The 16103-nt window shown below is 40.4% G+C and overlaps 2 pseudogenes; both read right to left on the reverse strand.

Moving 5' to 3' along the window:
* Nucleotides 1–10631: 10631 nt before the first annotated feature.
* LOC116609381 lies at nt 10632–12527 on the reverse strand (annotated as a pseudogene).
* Nucleotides 12528–14684: 2157 nt separating this feature from the next.
* LOC125567848 lies at nt 14685–16103 on the reverse strand (annotated as a pseudogene).

The raw sequence follows: 16103 nt of genomic DNA on the forward strand, positions 1-16103 counted from the left end.
GAAGATACTGTCTTATTTTCTCAAATCTGTCTCTTGGCATTACCTTCTTTACCTTTGAAGCCAAAGAGAATGTTGAGCCCAAGGAACGCACGCATTTTGGCAATGATGGTTTCGTACCATTTCTCGTCGGGCTTCATTTGTTGGCACTGGCGGGCATATCTATTTGTTTCCAGGACGATATGTTCAATCAGTTCTTCTGAAAACAGTATCAGGAAGAAACCCCCCGCAAAACATTCTTCTGGTAGCATAAAAGTGGCACCGGTCTTCTCGCAAAACGCAGAAATGTCACGTCTCCTTCGGTACTTGACCAAACTTCTCTCGATTCTCTCTGAAAACTCACATCTTTGTTCTCAGAATCGCTTTCCTCGCTCTAATCATCTTTAGAAATATCAGACTCCCCATCATTTTCCGGTCTATAAGGCTCTAGATTATTGGTAAAACCAATGGATTCTTTATTATCGCTTTCGAACAGATTATACAAATTGCCAACATAAAACTTTACAGCTGAATACCTCGCTTGTTTTGTATGAGCACCTCATTTTTATGCACTTAAAAATTGTAAATTCTTCCCAAATTAATTCCTGTACAATTTTATAACGCGGTTTAACAACGTACATTTCTGTCATTGAAATTTCAGCAGAATGCATATTTACCCCTTCGTCTTTTGACTTATCTGTAATATGTAACGCAGGCAACACAAGTGTTTGTTGTGTCTTCTGTTCTATTTCGAGTTGATTAATGGATATCTCACATTTCTTCATGTCAGCAACATTTCTTAATGTTTTGCTTTTGCTAAGATTAGTGGCCCCCAAAACGTCGCTTTCATTTTCCAATTGTGAATTGAGGGCCCGCCTTAGTTTAACGAAGGCTGGCGGTTTTCCTCAGTTTTAGGAGTCCTTATAGCATACATTCCCATCTTCGTTGACATCTGTGGGTCAGATTGTTTAAGCAAATCCCGAGCTCGCGAGTTCCTCTTACAAAAACGCTGGGTGTGGTCGTACAAATTGTATCGACCCCTTAAAGGATTGACTCGGCTTTGCCTGGTAAAACTATTTCTAGCTTTCCTATGCTTATTTGTTAAAACTTGTTTGACTTCATCACAGATTATGATTCGCACTGGGGAATCGCAGACTGTGCGAGCTAATAAAGTACATGCCATGATTTGCAAAACAATTAGCGTTTTTAGTACGAGTGTCAATTCCTGCTATGGCAAAATGCTTAGAGCTTGTCAGAGAATCCTTAAGTTTAGCCACAATTTCTTTGTTTAGTATCGATTTTTGGTGATTGGATTTCACTCATGGTGAACCCTTTTAAAGACGCACTGGACTCTGCCTTTCCAATGTTTTCGGAGATTGCAGAATAACATATTCTTTCAGTGCAGGCTTCAAACCTTTAACAAAATAATTAAGCCATTCCGAGCGAGGAATATCTAGTTGTAAGCAAAAGAGTAAGAGTAAGTGTGCGCCAGAAATGCGCACAACAAGAAAATTTGCCTAGCTAATCTGTTATGTTCAATGGCTTGTGTTTCACTAACCTCCAAAATGTTGTCTCGTTTTCTTTAGAGAGCGCGGCTTTTCTTCATTGCCTTGCAGTATTCCAAACAACAAGACGAGTGTTCTAGTCAAAGCTGTTTTCAGATTTTCCTCTGATGATCCTTCTTCGATGATCGGAGACTGTGTTCTTAATTCACTTGTACGGGAGTCATAGTGGTCTTTCTTCTAGGTCTTCCTTAGACCTGTTGTGCTTGGTTGAAGCCCGGGTTCTAACACCACATGTAACAGCTATATTTTTGGGTTCTCTAACCACATGTAACAGAACGACTATGACCCACTTGGCTGGGAGGAGGTATCGGTTTTTTTCTTGTTCGCTGTTACAAGGTCTTTACAAGATCTGGTGTCTACAAGTAATTTCACATGTGAGTCTCTTCAAGTCCCTTGTGTCTTAAGTGAGTGTTAGTGGGAGAGAGTGTTACAGGTGTCTCTTCAAGTTCTTAAGTGAGTTGGGGCTTCGGTATGCACCCATATTTATATGTTGCTACTGACTACGGATGTCACACACTAACTTGTTACACTGCTAGTGTGCATGGCAAGCTACACGTGACTATTATGATTGACAGCATTCCAATCATTTTTGCACTCAAAATCTTAAAATGTACTAATACCAAATTTCACCGATGGCTAGGTCTGAAGCTTAGGGTAAACCTTGTGTTAACTCAGACTTAACTTTCCTTATGTAGCTAACGGATGCAGGACTAAAACAAATGCTCAAGACTCTGTTCTCCAGTACCACTTGAAAAGTGACGCGGTACGCCTATAAGTTTCCCGAGTTCATATTTTTAGATCTGCTAAAAATATGAACTGCTTGGCTAAGCAATTTCCATGCGAGCGTTTTATATTTCCCTGTCAAACGCGATAGGTTAACTAAACAAAATGCTTTTAGTTGTTCGGTGGACTTCAATATGCTGACAGCTGATCAGTATATAATTTCTAGATGTCTTCACTACATGTGTGACTTATTCCTGCATGACAAAGCAATCCACCGGAGCAACGTGGAAATTGAAGGATTAGTTAAAAGAATATTATCACCTTTTGGAAAATCAGAAAAGAACAAATTAATCCAATAGTTCCTTTTGTCCAGGGCCTCCAAGGCCAGATGTAGGAGATGGGGGATGTCGATCTTTAGGCATTTACTTATTTTTGGTAGGGGGTTAAAAATTGCACATTTCAATAGAGGTTTCAGGAATCCTTCGCACAATGATGGGTTGTATAGTACTGCAATGACGGGAGCAAGTTTGTGGGCAAACAGCTTCAGGACGAAATTTGGAATTCTGTCAGGGCTTTGCCACTTCCAGATCTTGGTTGCACTGAGGGATTTGAAGGCCTCGCGAACAGAGACAAACAGACTGGGAGGAATATCAGTAATGTCGTGATTTCAAACCGATGAAGAAATCATTTATGGGCTGGCACATTGCCTTAGCAGAGCAGAGGTGATTTTTGATTATCAATTAGCTGGCGGTACCATTCCCCATCCCAAGAAGTCGATCCAGAAATGGTATTCCTGAGGGTTCCACAGGATGTCCAGGACGAGGTAATTTGGGCCCATGAGACATCCTTCAAGAACTTAAAGCTTTCCTAATCCTTAAATCTCCCAATTTGTTGAGCTAGAGTAGCACAATTGACCTTTGTGTTGAATTGTGGTTTGGACACGATGGCCGACATGTTGGAATCACAGTGTATAACACATTTACCACTTATGGGTGACTGTCAAGAAAAGCATAATAAAAAAGAGCTGAAAAGGTCGCAGTAAAAAGCTGTCTTCTCACATTTCCATTAAGAGTCAATAAAGCTTTTTTTCTTAATAACCGGACAAAAAATATCGTGAACCAAAAAAGCAACATACAAACGATTAATAATATGCACTGCTACAATGGTCATGAGTACATTTTGCTTAACACTTTCAGTCCCAGGTTCTGTTGGCCCAGTTAAAGTGAAGCAAACAGTTCCACACGCCCAAATTAAAAGTTCTTGAAGCCATAACCTATACGCTATAACCGAGTTCGGAGTAGTTATTTAGGTGATTCTTCAGTCCGATGAATGGAATAAACGCCGGTTCTTCGATTTCAGTGGTGGTTCTAGACCAAACCAGGTCTTCAGGTCGCAAACTACGGACATTTTCATTGATAGAAAAATCTCCACGGCCATTGTTGTTCTCCGATTCTAAATTTTCGTCTTCGAAGCCGTGAAGTTCTTCTGGATCACTTTCAAAATCACCAAAAACATCGCTTACCAAATCCATGATTTGAAAGGCAGGCTCAATGAACGAGAAAGGCTCTGTGACGCGCGAATAATTTTAAACTTCGGAGGTAAATTTAATAGTGAACACTTGGTCGTATCGTCTTTGAACAGCCTTTCACGGGAACCATATTAAGCAAGAGTAGACTTTTATACTGATATGCATTATATGTCGTTTGGTTGAAAAAAAAAACATAGTATGTTGGGCTTCTGAATAAGAGCCATTTTCTCGTAAAATTTGTATTGGCAAGAAACTTCAGTTAGTGATTTCCGCAAAACGGTGCGGTTCTGAAATGCCTTTCATTGGATTCTGGTAGATAACGTTTGTTGCTTCAAAATGATACTTTCAGCGTAAAAATCGACCGAGAAAACACCCCTATGTCAGAAGAAGAAAAACACAAAAGTCATGTAAACTAACTGTGAAGCTTGATTAGCACTTTTTGACGTTTTTCATAAGTGCAAACCACTCTCCACACTCCCTTGGGATTTGGCAGTCAACCATGCGAAGACCGCGCTAAATTTAAAACGTGAAATATCATTCTTAGGTTTTTGTCAGGATAAACTTGGATCCAACAATATACCGTCTATATTTCCTCGCCGTGACCCAAGAACCAACAAAATTGTGTGGCCAGTGGACATCTCCCATCTACTAAAGTCCGAAACTCCACGGCTAGAGTCAAATTGTGAAAATCACATGCCAATTAAGCTTGAAAATGTATCAACCGAGAAATATGGCGAACGCGACACTATCATGGGCATGCCTGTGAACAAGAGGAAAACCAAGGATTGACTGCAAAAAAGAGATAGATCGTTTACTAGAGAAAATACGACGGATGGAGGAGCAAAGGGAAGTTGAGAGATTTGGTGTCGGCCAATTTATGGCTTCTTATCGTGATATGCGATTTTAAACTGGACTACCTGATTATCAGACCTTTCTTGCTCTTTTTTTTAATTTTCTCCAACCAAGACCAGGGTTCTCTTTAAAATTATAATGGATATATAAATGCTTCCAAAGATCCTTCATGTGTTGTTTTCCGTGGCAGACCGCGAAGTTTAAATCTGATTGAGTTTTTTTTTAACTTTAGCACGCTTGCTTGTAGGTTTGCTTGAGAAGGATTTGGCTGATCGGTTTAATGTTTCGCAGCAAGAGGTGTCCGAAATGGTAGTGTTATTCACAATGTTACAGCTTTATTTCTATTGAACATAGCCAAACCAAATTTCACATGAGTTATCGTACACAATTCGTGGTTGTATTTGTAAGAAACTAGGGTAAGAAAGGCTAACGTAAACGCTTTGCGAACGGACTGAACTTCGCCGTCAATTTTTGGGTCGAAATTCTAAATGTATATCTAACTTTTTTCCTCTTCCACATATTTTTTTTAACTTTCATAGAGGCTTTATCACCACATACTGAACTGATTCTGTCTCAAATAAGTGCAAAACATGTTTATTTTTTATGTGCTACTACATTATTGCGTGTTAATACATTGGGTCGTTCTTGGTAAAAAAAATCTAGAGCAATCGCATTAATATTGACGGTTTTTGCGAAGTTTAAAATTGATAACGCCCTTTGTTTATGATTTATAACATTATTGCGTGTTAATACAGATACAATTTTTAAATGTGTGCACTCCATTTATTGGGTCGTCCTTGGTAAAAAATCTAGAGCAATCGCATAAATATTGACGGTTCTGTGCGAAGTTTGAAATTGATAACGCCTCTGTTTATGATCGGTTGATAGACGCGCGAGCGACCTTAATCTGGGGTTTGAAGCATTATGATAGTGACTTGATCTAGAGAGTTCTTAACTCAATGTATCAACACGTTGTTGGTTGATAGCTGGCTCCCCCTTGAGTATTGAAGTATATGAGCAGCTTACTTCTGTTGGAAGTTTTCTTTTCCTACCACCTGTTTGTCTCTATGTAGTAAGTGTTTTTAGAATACAATATCCTGCAGTGGTTGGCGCTTCATAAGCTCCTTTTCGGGGTCTTGCTCTGCCTTTATTATCGCTCCAGTCGTCTTGCTCATTAGAATCGAGTAAGTATAGATATTTTTTCTTTTCGAAATGCCCACCGACTGTCTCATGGCCGGGCGTGTATGTCCCTCAACAAGTTGTTCAGGCAACAAATTCAGGCGCATCGGCTTACAAGAAATTTCAAACTTTTTAGTTTTGCTAAAAGAATATTCCTCCGTAAAAATGCCGTTTGTCATTAGTCTTTTGGAAGAAGCTTAGAAAAAGTTTTTTTATTTATTAAGCTGATAGCTTATATTAATAATTTTACAGATACAGTATTCCAAAGTCCTCAAAGTTGAAGCTAAAAAAAGCTTTTAAATAATGTTGATATTTAGATTGTCTTGTGTTCTTTACCTCCAGATCCTGCCGCTCAGGTCTTCGATGTACTCTGTAAACCTATCTAGTCCAAGCAGGAGATTGTGTGGGTTATCTGGACCCTCGGACAGACTGAATACTACTGTGTTCTTAGTTGAGTTTGGATTCTCCAAGTTCTCTAAGTTGAGTTTGGATTCTCAAAGGTCATCTTAAAAGAATTTACTCCTTTGTCTCCTCCAAATCCAGATCTCAGTTGCTGGGATCAAACCATTATTGCCAAGTAAGTCGACCATTCCTTTAAATATAAGAACATTACAGAAAATACTGTTAATCCTGTGATTCTGTTGATTCTTAGTTGCATTTGATTCCCGGCACAGTAGAATGACACAAAAGAGAGAGATGTGAGAGTTTCAGAGAATTTAAGCAAGGGTTGAAGTACTAAAGTATCTTCTGTTTTTGTTTTAAGATATTTAATATGCAGTTACCGTTTTAAATTTCAGCCCATTTCTGTTGTTGGACATCCATTTGTGCCGCTAATTGACTCCCTATAGACCTCAACCGCCTTTGTACGTCTACAAACCCGTCCGGCCACTTGCTTCGTTGCTCCCCTTTCTTGGCTTGTTAATGACTGCAACGGCTTTATGGGGAAATCCTTTATTTACTTTTTGAACAGTTTTATTTATAAAAAAATTTCCTTAGAGAAGGACACCCCCTATAATAAGTATCTAGTAGGAAGAAGCCCTCACTCTGCAGTCATTTACGTGTCCCGTGACAAGCACATTACAAGCCAGAGCACTGACTTGATAAAGGGCTTAAAACTAGGGGAGCAGGTCATGGTCGACAGAGGGTTTTCTATTCAGAGCATTCTTATTCCAAAGAAAGTTGATCTTGTTATCCCATTCTAGACCATCATAATGATCTTGTCATCCCATTCTAGGTCTATCACATTCTAGACACTGAGTTCAAGCTGTCAATGACCCATTTAGCTGACCAGATTTTTACAGTATGTGCATACCTTGTAAACTTTCAGAGCTCATTTTTTTCAGCAAGCATATTTTGTTGGAACTGTCCATAGGAAAAATCTATCAGACCTCAAAACCTCTCCATTTCTTTCTTTGCATAGTCCAGGTTTTAATTGTTTCAATGCTCCGAAACTCCGAGGTTCACACTTGGCACCCTTTGTAGCGGACCATTTGCACTTAATCTCAGTGCATGTGTTATCTTTTGGAAGCTCACTTAGTCCTTCAGACAATTACCGTAGTCTAAGCAAGTCAGCTGTATAATATTGCCAACAGCCACACCCGCCACAATTGAAAATAAAACTGCTATGGTATCTTAGTCGTTTGTAGGGATTCTAGCTCTGACTAAAAAGTCTTTGAGTGATTTCTCCCTTCTGTAAGAGACTATAGGTTGATTGAAGATGCTATCCGTAAAAGGCTGATCCGTAATAAGGTGCCTCATTAGAATCTTTTTAAGATTCGGTATAGCAGGGTTGAATCTTGTGACAAAAGGTAAGATTCGTTTATTAGATGCCTTTTTGCTTCAAAGCGCATTTTGCCTGTCTGTGAACTTAACACTCGCCAGTATCGAGAAAGGTGATGGTTTCCTGTGACAACTCGTGCGTGAATTTAATAGTCGGGTGGAAACTATTCGCAAAGTTTAAGAAACTCGCGATTTTATCCCCCGGTATAGTTCACACTGCAAAGATGTCGTCAATAAACCTCTTTCAGACTAGCGGTTTGCAGGGACTAAGGCGTAGGAGTTCTTCTTCATATAAATGACAGAGAAAGATACGGCCATTTACGTACCCATCGCGATGCCGTGCGTTTGTAGGTAGTGCTTGTCATTGAACTTGAAAGAGTTTTCTTTCAGTATAAGCCCCATAAGTTCCCTCAGAGATACTGTGGGGACGGGTAGTGCGGGGTTATTGTGTTGTTCGTATTGTTGACAGACTACTTCGATACTTTCATCTTGGGGGATGTTGGTATAGAGAGCACAAACATCGAACGATGTTAAAAACAGTGGGAGTACTGGAGTACTTGAGTACTGGATTACTTGAGTTTGAATTCGGCGGTTATGCAAATTAGTGTTGCTTGATGGTTCATAGCTCGATCTTTCATCATCTTGCATATGCTCTCTAATAGCGACATCAAGAAAGATTGTGATATCGGTTGGAGGGTCATGACCAGGTATCGAGAGGGAATAAGACCCGTGCTTGGTAGACTTCTGTATTCCAACGCGTGAGGTCTTTAGTTGAAGCCGGTAGGGTTTCGGAACCAGTTGGAGCAGACAAATTTCACCACCAGCCTTAGGTAGTGCCTTAGTTGCAATCGTAGGAAAAACGAGAGACGACAAGAGTAGGTAAAACACGTAGATATACGGAAGCAGATATTTCGTGGCCGCCATTGCTGCCGCCTGCACAGGTCAATTTCAAATTATTAACAATCCTTCTGTAATGTACATGGCAAAGAGTCCCTTTTAGTGGCGGACCATTTGACCTGGGGGGGGGGAGGGTTGATGATTTTGAGAAAATATCCTGCAAGCTACATTTCAACGAAAAAAATTGCTTGCAAAGCAAATAAGCAAATTTGTGTTTTGTATTTCTTCTCACCTTCGTCATTTTGCGCTGCCTTACCAGAAGCAGATGCGTCCGTTGGTGCTGGAGCCGGGAGATTTTTTTTAATAGCCCAATAGGTAATTGGCTTTTTACGTTTTCTTCACGTTTGATCATGTCCGCCACGAGTAGACCGACATCTTCGGTAAATTGTTCTATTTGCGGCTTTTCCACTGAAATAGCAAACAATGACCGAAATAAAAACAGTAAATAATCAACCTGTTTGTACCTGATGCAATTCAAGTAAGTGAACTGTCATTTTTTGGAGATCAAAGCTCATGCAAATGTGCCATTGAACTCATTGAGCTTGATTAGTTTATTTTCCTTTTTTTCTTATTTTAATGTCTGTTTGCGATCATATTCAATGTTCAGCAAAACTGTGTTCTCTATCTCATCAGCATATAAGCTGCCGTTGAAATGTTATCCCATAGGCAAAAAGCCCGCGCATTTATATGGTGACCAATCGTAATTTACTTGGGTAAATAAGCTCCAGTTGTTAGGATACTATTGAACAATAGTTTTACTCCACTCGTTGATTACAAGGGTTACACTAGTTTTTCCCTGAGCACTCTTGAATATGTATTGTCTTATAGGTTGTGTGTACAATGTACATATGTCTGGCTTAAAATGAAGCAGCTCATTTAAAGCTGTAAAAAAAAGTCCCGTGCCAAGAGTGATCCATAGATAAGCTTCGCTCTTACCATTCTTTGCTGTCTTTTTTATCACTCCAACATAGATCTGTTTCTCTCCTTTAGCCATTTTCCAGCTAACATCGGCTTCCTCCCCAGCTTTGAATGTCCCGACAGTCTTGTCGGCGTAAAAATAGACACGCATAAACAACTCGCTTCAATAACTTGCTTTCAAAATCAGATATTTTATTATGATCCATAGAGATTTTTAGAAATCGGAAGACTTGTTTGCTTTTTATAACAGTAGCGAAGTTGCCCAAGGAATTTAGAAAATAAAGAAGAGTTATGATCTCTCATCTAAAAAAGAGCGGCAAAGAAAGCTGGCCAATAGGGTTTTGCGATTTGTCATACGAACCACATTTCAGCCAGGGACGTTTTTCTTTGTCAAATAACTGAAATACACCATCACAAGATATAAAAATAATAAAGCTCTCGCTTTTCAAGTGGAGTACCCGTGTACACTGTAGCAGCCATACTTTTAAAGTTGCGTTTCTCTGGCGAGGCTAAGTCGGCTCCGGAGGAGTTCGTTCTCAATTCTGAGTTGCTCAGAATTTTGGTTTCCACTGTCGCGAGAATTATTGTCATTACTACTACTCTTTGGCACAAGGCCAGAGCGTTTGATCTCTTCCATTTCCTTCCTGAGAAGTTCGACTTGTTTCAAGATCTCCGTCACTGTCACTGCTTCCGCTGCAGGTGAGGGTTGAAAGGATGAAATAATTTCCTTGGCAATGGCGGCAGGGGACGAACGGCAGGACTTTTGAATTGAAGCAGAGAGTCTAGATATGAGTTCCTTTTTGTCTCGCTTCTTGGATAATCCCCGCTTCACAAGCTCATCCTGTAGTTGGGTTTTCTTGAGGCTATTCAAAGATTTCTTATCGAGGGAAACCAATTGAGGCCGCTCCTGTGCATGTTCTTGAGTTGATTTTGATTCTGGTGTCGAGTCAATTTCAATCACTTGTGCCGGTCGTGGCGCTGGGAGAGCTGACACAGGCACTTTCCAGGAGTTATTTTCCGGTCTGACCACACAGGTGCTTAAGTCTGGCAGCGAAGCGGCTCTAGTGAGCTTTGGAAGGTTATTCGAGGAGTTTTTGTGGAGAGATTCAAAACTACGTCTGTACGCCATTTTGAGTCACGCAATGGTCCTGGTGTGTTCTGTTTCTTGTCGATATCTTCTCAGACGAATCTCAACTTAAAACGGAAGCGTCTGATCACCCCTTCGGGAAAGACGCAAAGAATCTAGCCTTGCTTTCTGTATAGTTGGAAGGTTCATGGCCTTGCTTAGGGAGCCAAATATTCATAACAAATTCGTGCCGGAAAATTTCCTGCCACCTTGATCTGTATGAGGTATTTTGGCTCAGCCTGTGCAAGGCAACATGTTTTGCCTCTCTTCCCTCCATAGTAACAGTAAGAAGGCCTTGCTTGTAACGACTGTATACATCCCTGGCATGCACAGGCAAAACATAACCAATCGTTTAAATTGTTGGATTCTGAGGATATGGAAGGAACAATCTATTGGCATGACAATACTCCCTTGCATCTTTCTCTAGTTTTAATAGATCTGACTCTTGAAGTTCAAATCTATTAAAAATAGAGCAGCAGTCTCAAAGGCGAACACCTATATACACCAGGGCGAGAATAGTCTGTCTCTGTTGAGGGTCATCTTCCTCTCTACTTAAATACCTGATGACTCGCATAAAATTATGACATATATGCCTCGACTCTTTGCCTGTCAGCCTGTACTGTAAGTCATTCCTTTTCCCCTGTGTTTCATTGTACCACATTCTGATTTTATTAGCTAGGCGTTTTGTTTTTACCTCCAGCTGCAAGGCATTGACTACCCTAGCAAGCAGATGTCAGGTTGGATGTCTGCAAATGACTTTACAGACTGAGGTATTTTGGACTTGCCAAGTGCCTCTTTTAAGACTGCTTTAATGAAGTATTGCCATGCATTGTTTAAATGTAGTGGCTCAACATGAGCTTTGTCAATGAATTTGCCAATGAGAGGAGTAAATTCCTGTCTACTTCTCTCTTTGGCAATGAATTCAGTGACCTTTGCTCTCTTGGTACTTCTTGCCAGGTTTTTGGACTCAAGAGAGGCTTTCAACTTGTCCACTATTTGTACAACTTCTAGCCTCTCTTCGTAGTTCCAAGGTTGCCATTTGCAATCTTGGCTGCTCCCAAAAGTACCATTTAGGTCTCCGCAGTCATGAGAGCTAACATTGCCAAAGGCAGAGAAGTATCTAGAAGAATTTGATAATTCTCCTCCAAGCATAGCCAGCATTTTCATGTCATTTGGGAACTCTGCAAAATTGAAATGAGACATGCTTGTACATTCCTTGTACGTAGTTCTTGACTACCTTACATGTCTCATCACAATTTGCCCCAAAAACCAAAAAAGTTGTCATTGCTGCTAACCACTTTCTTGCCAGTATTTAAAAAACTTACCAAGAAAGAACAGGCAGTCTCATTTTTGTTAAAAGGGCAGCCACCCCCACCAAAAGCTACCTGAAAAGTCCCCTCTGTCTCTCCAAACCACTTCAGAGCATCACTACGGGACCTTGATTCTAAGTAAAACCTAGCTAGCCTGGGCAAGTATTCACTTAGATCCCTGTAGCTGCCACAAGGAGGTTCTTTCTCAATGTCTGTTGAAAAATCAGCAACAGAATATACATTGCCAATATCAATAGCCGTGACTTCTTTCACAAGGTTGTTATATGTAAGAAGTTTAGGCACAGGACAATTGGCCAAGTACTTTAGTGCAGTCTTGCAACCTCTTTTTTTCTTGCATGGCATCATTGAAGAGGCAAGCCTGACAGCCTGATACTTTCTTTTTCCTATCACCCCTGCACTATAGTACACTGCTACACTTCTCAACTTGTTCAATTGGGACTTTTCAAAGGCACTAATTTCTCTTTTCTGCTCTTTGTTGACTACATAATGAGTTAGTTTTTTTACTGAACAGTGCAGCATTAAAGTTTTTCATGTCTCTATATTCTATATTATTATGCTTTCTTTGGGTTGGTACAGCAATTTTGCGGACAGCAAAAATTAAGGAATGATAATTAAATGAAATACTGGAGACCCCAGCTGCTACAATTCTTTGCTTTTTGTTACATAAAATAACATCAATCAAAGATTTAGAAGTTTGAGTAACATGGGTAAATTGATCAATTAGTTGGTCTAATTGGTAGATCTCACAAATAGATGTTAGTTGTTTTGTGTTAAGATCTGGATGCTGAGCGCGAAAATTACAATTTAGGTCACCCAAAATGAAAATATCTCTATTATTCTTATCAATTTTCGCAAGAAGGTCCTCAAATTTTTGAAAAATTGAGAATCAGAGTTGCGAGGAACAAAGTTTGTAGACGAATCAGGCGGTCTGTAGCATGTTATTATGGTAAAAGGTTTGCTATTCGGCTTACATATATCTACACATATGGCCTCAAGACCGTCAATTAAGTCGTTATGATGTAGTTTAAGGTATTGCGTAAATAAAGGGCAACACCCCCACCATCACGTTTTCTGTCACATCTTAAAATATCATAACCGTCAATATGAACGGCTGAGCTGGGGATGGGACAGTCAAGCCGCGTCTCGTTAATAGCCAGGACGTCGGGTATTTTATCATTCATGATAATTCTTAATTGATCAATGTGCTTAACCAGGCTAGTTATATTGATACAGGCCATTTTAAAGCCTCTTATATTAGGTATGACTGAATCGGGCTTATTATTTATAATGATTGGATTGGAGTCAGAGCAATTACTCACGGTTGAATGGTCATGGTGCTCGTCTCCCACCCCAGAAATAATCTATTGTCGATCCCTAATATTCTTGATAATACTTTGAGCTAAGGCATTAGTTCCATTGCTGTTGAGGTGAAGACCGTTGTTGTCCAAATACTGGAGACCAATCTTTTGATTATCTATGAAACCCCAACCATTTTGCTTTGCAAACTTGGCCATAACTTTGTTTGTTTCGTCTATCTTATTATTCAGGTTTCCTGCGCTGTCAGAGCGGTGAATAATCGACGAGATAGACTTTAGTGTTGGGAGCATCGTTTGATATCTGTCTCTCAATGTGTGCAATCTTCTCGGCAATTTCGCGAGGAGCGGATTGTTTCATATTATTGGTACCGGCATGAATAATGATTTGCTCAGGTTTGTCTTCAAGCGTAGGTTTGATGTAATGCGCCATATCGCCAGCTTCCACTAAAAGATTTCACCGTAACGTTATACCGTTTCGACATTTTCTTTCCTTTCAGATTCCTGATCATGGAGTCTCCTACGATGGCAATGAGAGGGCGATTTTGTGGCGCGGATGCTTTATCTTTGATTTCAGTTTCATTTGTTTTTTCCCTTTTGTCTTTTTCTCCTTTGACTCGGTTGCAATCACCTTTGTCTTTCCACCAGGCGAATTCTGAGAGAGTGTTGTCTTTTCAGCAGGCGAATTCGACGGCTCGTTGCTGTAAAGGGATTTAGACAAGATTGTGATAGTATGTGTTAGGGATTCTTTCTCGATAGAGAGTTCTTTAATTTTCTCGTCCGCGAGGCTAAGTCGGCTCCGGAGGAGTTCGTTCTCAATTCTGAGTTGCTCAGAATTTTGGTTTCCACTGTCGCGAGAATTATTGGTTGGCATTACTACTACTCTTTGGCACAAGGCCAGAGCGTTTGATCTCTTCCATTTCCTTCCTGAGAAGTTCGACTTGTTTCAAGATCTCCGTCACTGTCACTGCTTCCGCTGCAGGTGAGGGTTGAAAGGATGAATTAATTTCCTTGGCAATGGCGGCAGGGGACGAACGGCAGGACTTTTGAATTGAAGCAGAGAGTCTAGATATGAGTTCCTTTTTGTCTCCCTTCTTGGGTAATCCTCGCTTCACAAGCTCATCCTGTAGTTGGGTTTTCTTGAGGCTATTCAAAGATTTCTTATCGAGGGAAACCAATTGAGGCCGCTCCTGTGCATGTTCTTGAGTTGATTTTGATTCTGGTGTCGAGTCAATTTCAATCACTTGTGCCGGTCGTGGCGCTGGGAGAGCTGACACAGGCACTTTCCAGGAGTTATTTTCCGGTCTGACCACACAGGTGCTTAAGTCTGGCAGCGAAGCGGCTCTAGTGAGCTTTGGAAGGTTATTCAAGGAGTTTTTGTGGAGAGATTCAAAACTACGTCTGTACGCCATTTTGAGTCACGCAATGGTCCTGGTGTGTTCTGTTTCTTGTCGAAATCTTCTCAGACGAATCTCAACTTAAAACGGAAGCGTCTGATCAACCCTTCGGGAAAGACGCAAAGAATCTAGCCTTGCTTTCTGTATAGTTGGAAGGTTCATGGCCTTGCTTAGGGAGCCAAATATTCATAACAAATTCGTGCCGGAAAATTTCCTGCCACCTTGATCTGTATGAGGTATTTTGGCTCAGCCTGTGCAAGGCAACATGTTTTGCCTCTCTTCCCTCCATAGTAACAGTAAGAAGGCCTTGCTTGTAACTACTGTATACATCCCTGGCATGCACAGGCAAAACATAACCAATCGTTTAAATTGTTGGATTCTGAGGATATGGAAGGAACAATCTATTGGCATGACAATACTCCCTTGCATCTTTCTCTAGTTTTAATAGATCTGACTCTTGAAGTTCAAATCTATTAAAAATAGAGCAGCAGTCTCAAAGGCGAACACCTATATACACCAGGGCAAGAATAGTCTGTCTCTGTTGAGGGTCATCTTCCTCTCTACTTAAATACCTGATGACTCGCATAAAATTATGACATATATGCCTTGACTCTTTGCCTGTCAGCCTGTACTGTAAGTCATTTCTTTTCCCCTGTGTTTCATTGTACCACATTCTGATTTTATTAGCTAGGCGTTTTGTTTTTACCTCCAGCTGCAAGGCATTGACTACCCTAGCAAAGCAGATGTCAGGTTGGATGTCTGCAAATGACTTTACAGACTGAGGTTTTTTGGACTTGCCAAGTGCCTCTTTTAAGACTGCTTTAATGAAGTATTGTCATGCATTGTTTTTTAATTGTAGTGGCTCAACATGAGCTTTGTCAATGAATTTGCCAATGAGAGGAGTAAATTTCTGTCTACTTCTCTCTTTGGCAATGAATTCAGTGACCTTTGCTCTCTTGGTACTTCTTGCCAGGTTTTTGGACTCAAGAGAGGCTTTCCACTTTTTGTACAACTTCTAGCCTCTCTTCGTAGTTCCAAGGTTGCCATTTGCAATCTTGGCTGCTCCCAAAAGTACCATTTAGGTCTCCGCAGTCATGAGAGCTAACATTGCCAAAGGCAGAGAAGTATCTAGAAGAATTTGATAATTCTCCTCCAAGCATAGCCAGCATTTTCATGTCATTTGGGAACTCTGCAAAATTGAAATGAGACATGCTTGTACATTCCTTGTACGTAGTTCTTGACTACCTTACATGTCTCATCACAATTTGCGCCAAAAACCAAAAAAGTTGTCATTGCTGCTAGCCACTTTCTTGCCAGTATTTAAAAAACTTACCAAATAAGAACAGGCAGTCTCATTTTTGCCAAAAGGACAGCCACCCCCACCAAAAGCTACCTGAAAAGTCCCCTCTGTCTCTCCAAACCACTTCAGAGCATCACTATGGGACCTTGATTCTAAGTAAAACCTAGCTAGCCTGGGCAAGTATTCACTTAGATCCCTGTAGCAGAATATACATTGCCA

This window comes from Nematostella vectensis, chromosome 1 (assembly GCF_932526225.1).
Source record: "Nematostella vectensis chromosome 1, jaNemVect1.1, whole genome shotgun sequence".
NCBI classification, from domain to species: Eukaryota; Metazoa; Cnidaria; class Anthozoa; order Actiniaria; family Edwardsiidae; genus Nematostella; species Nematostella vectensis.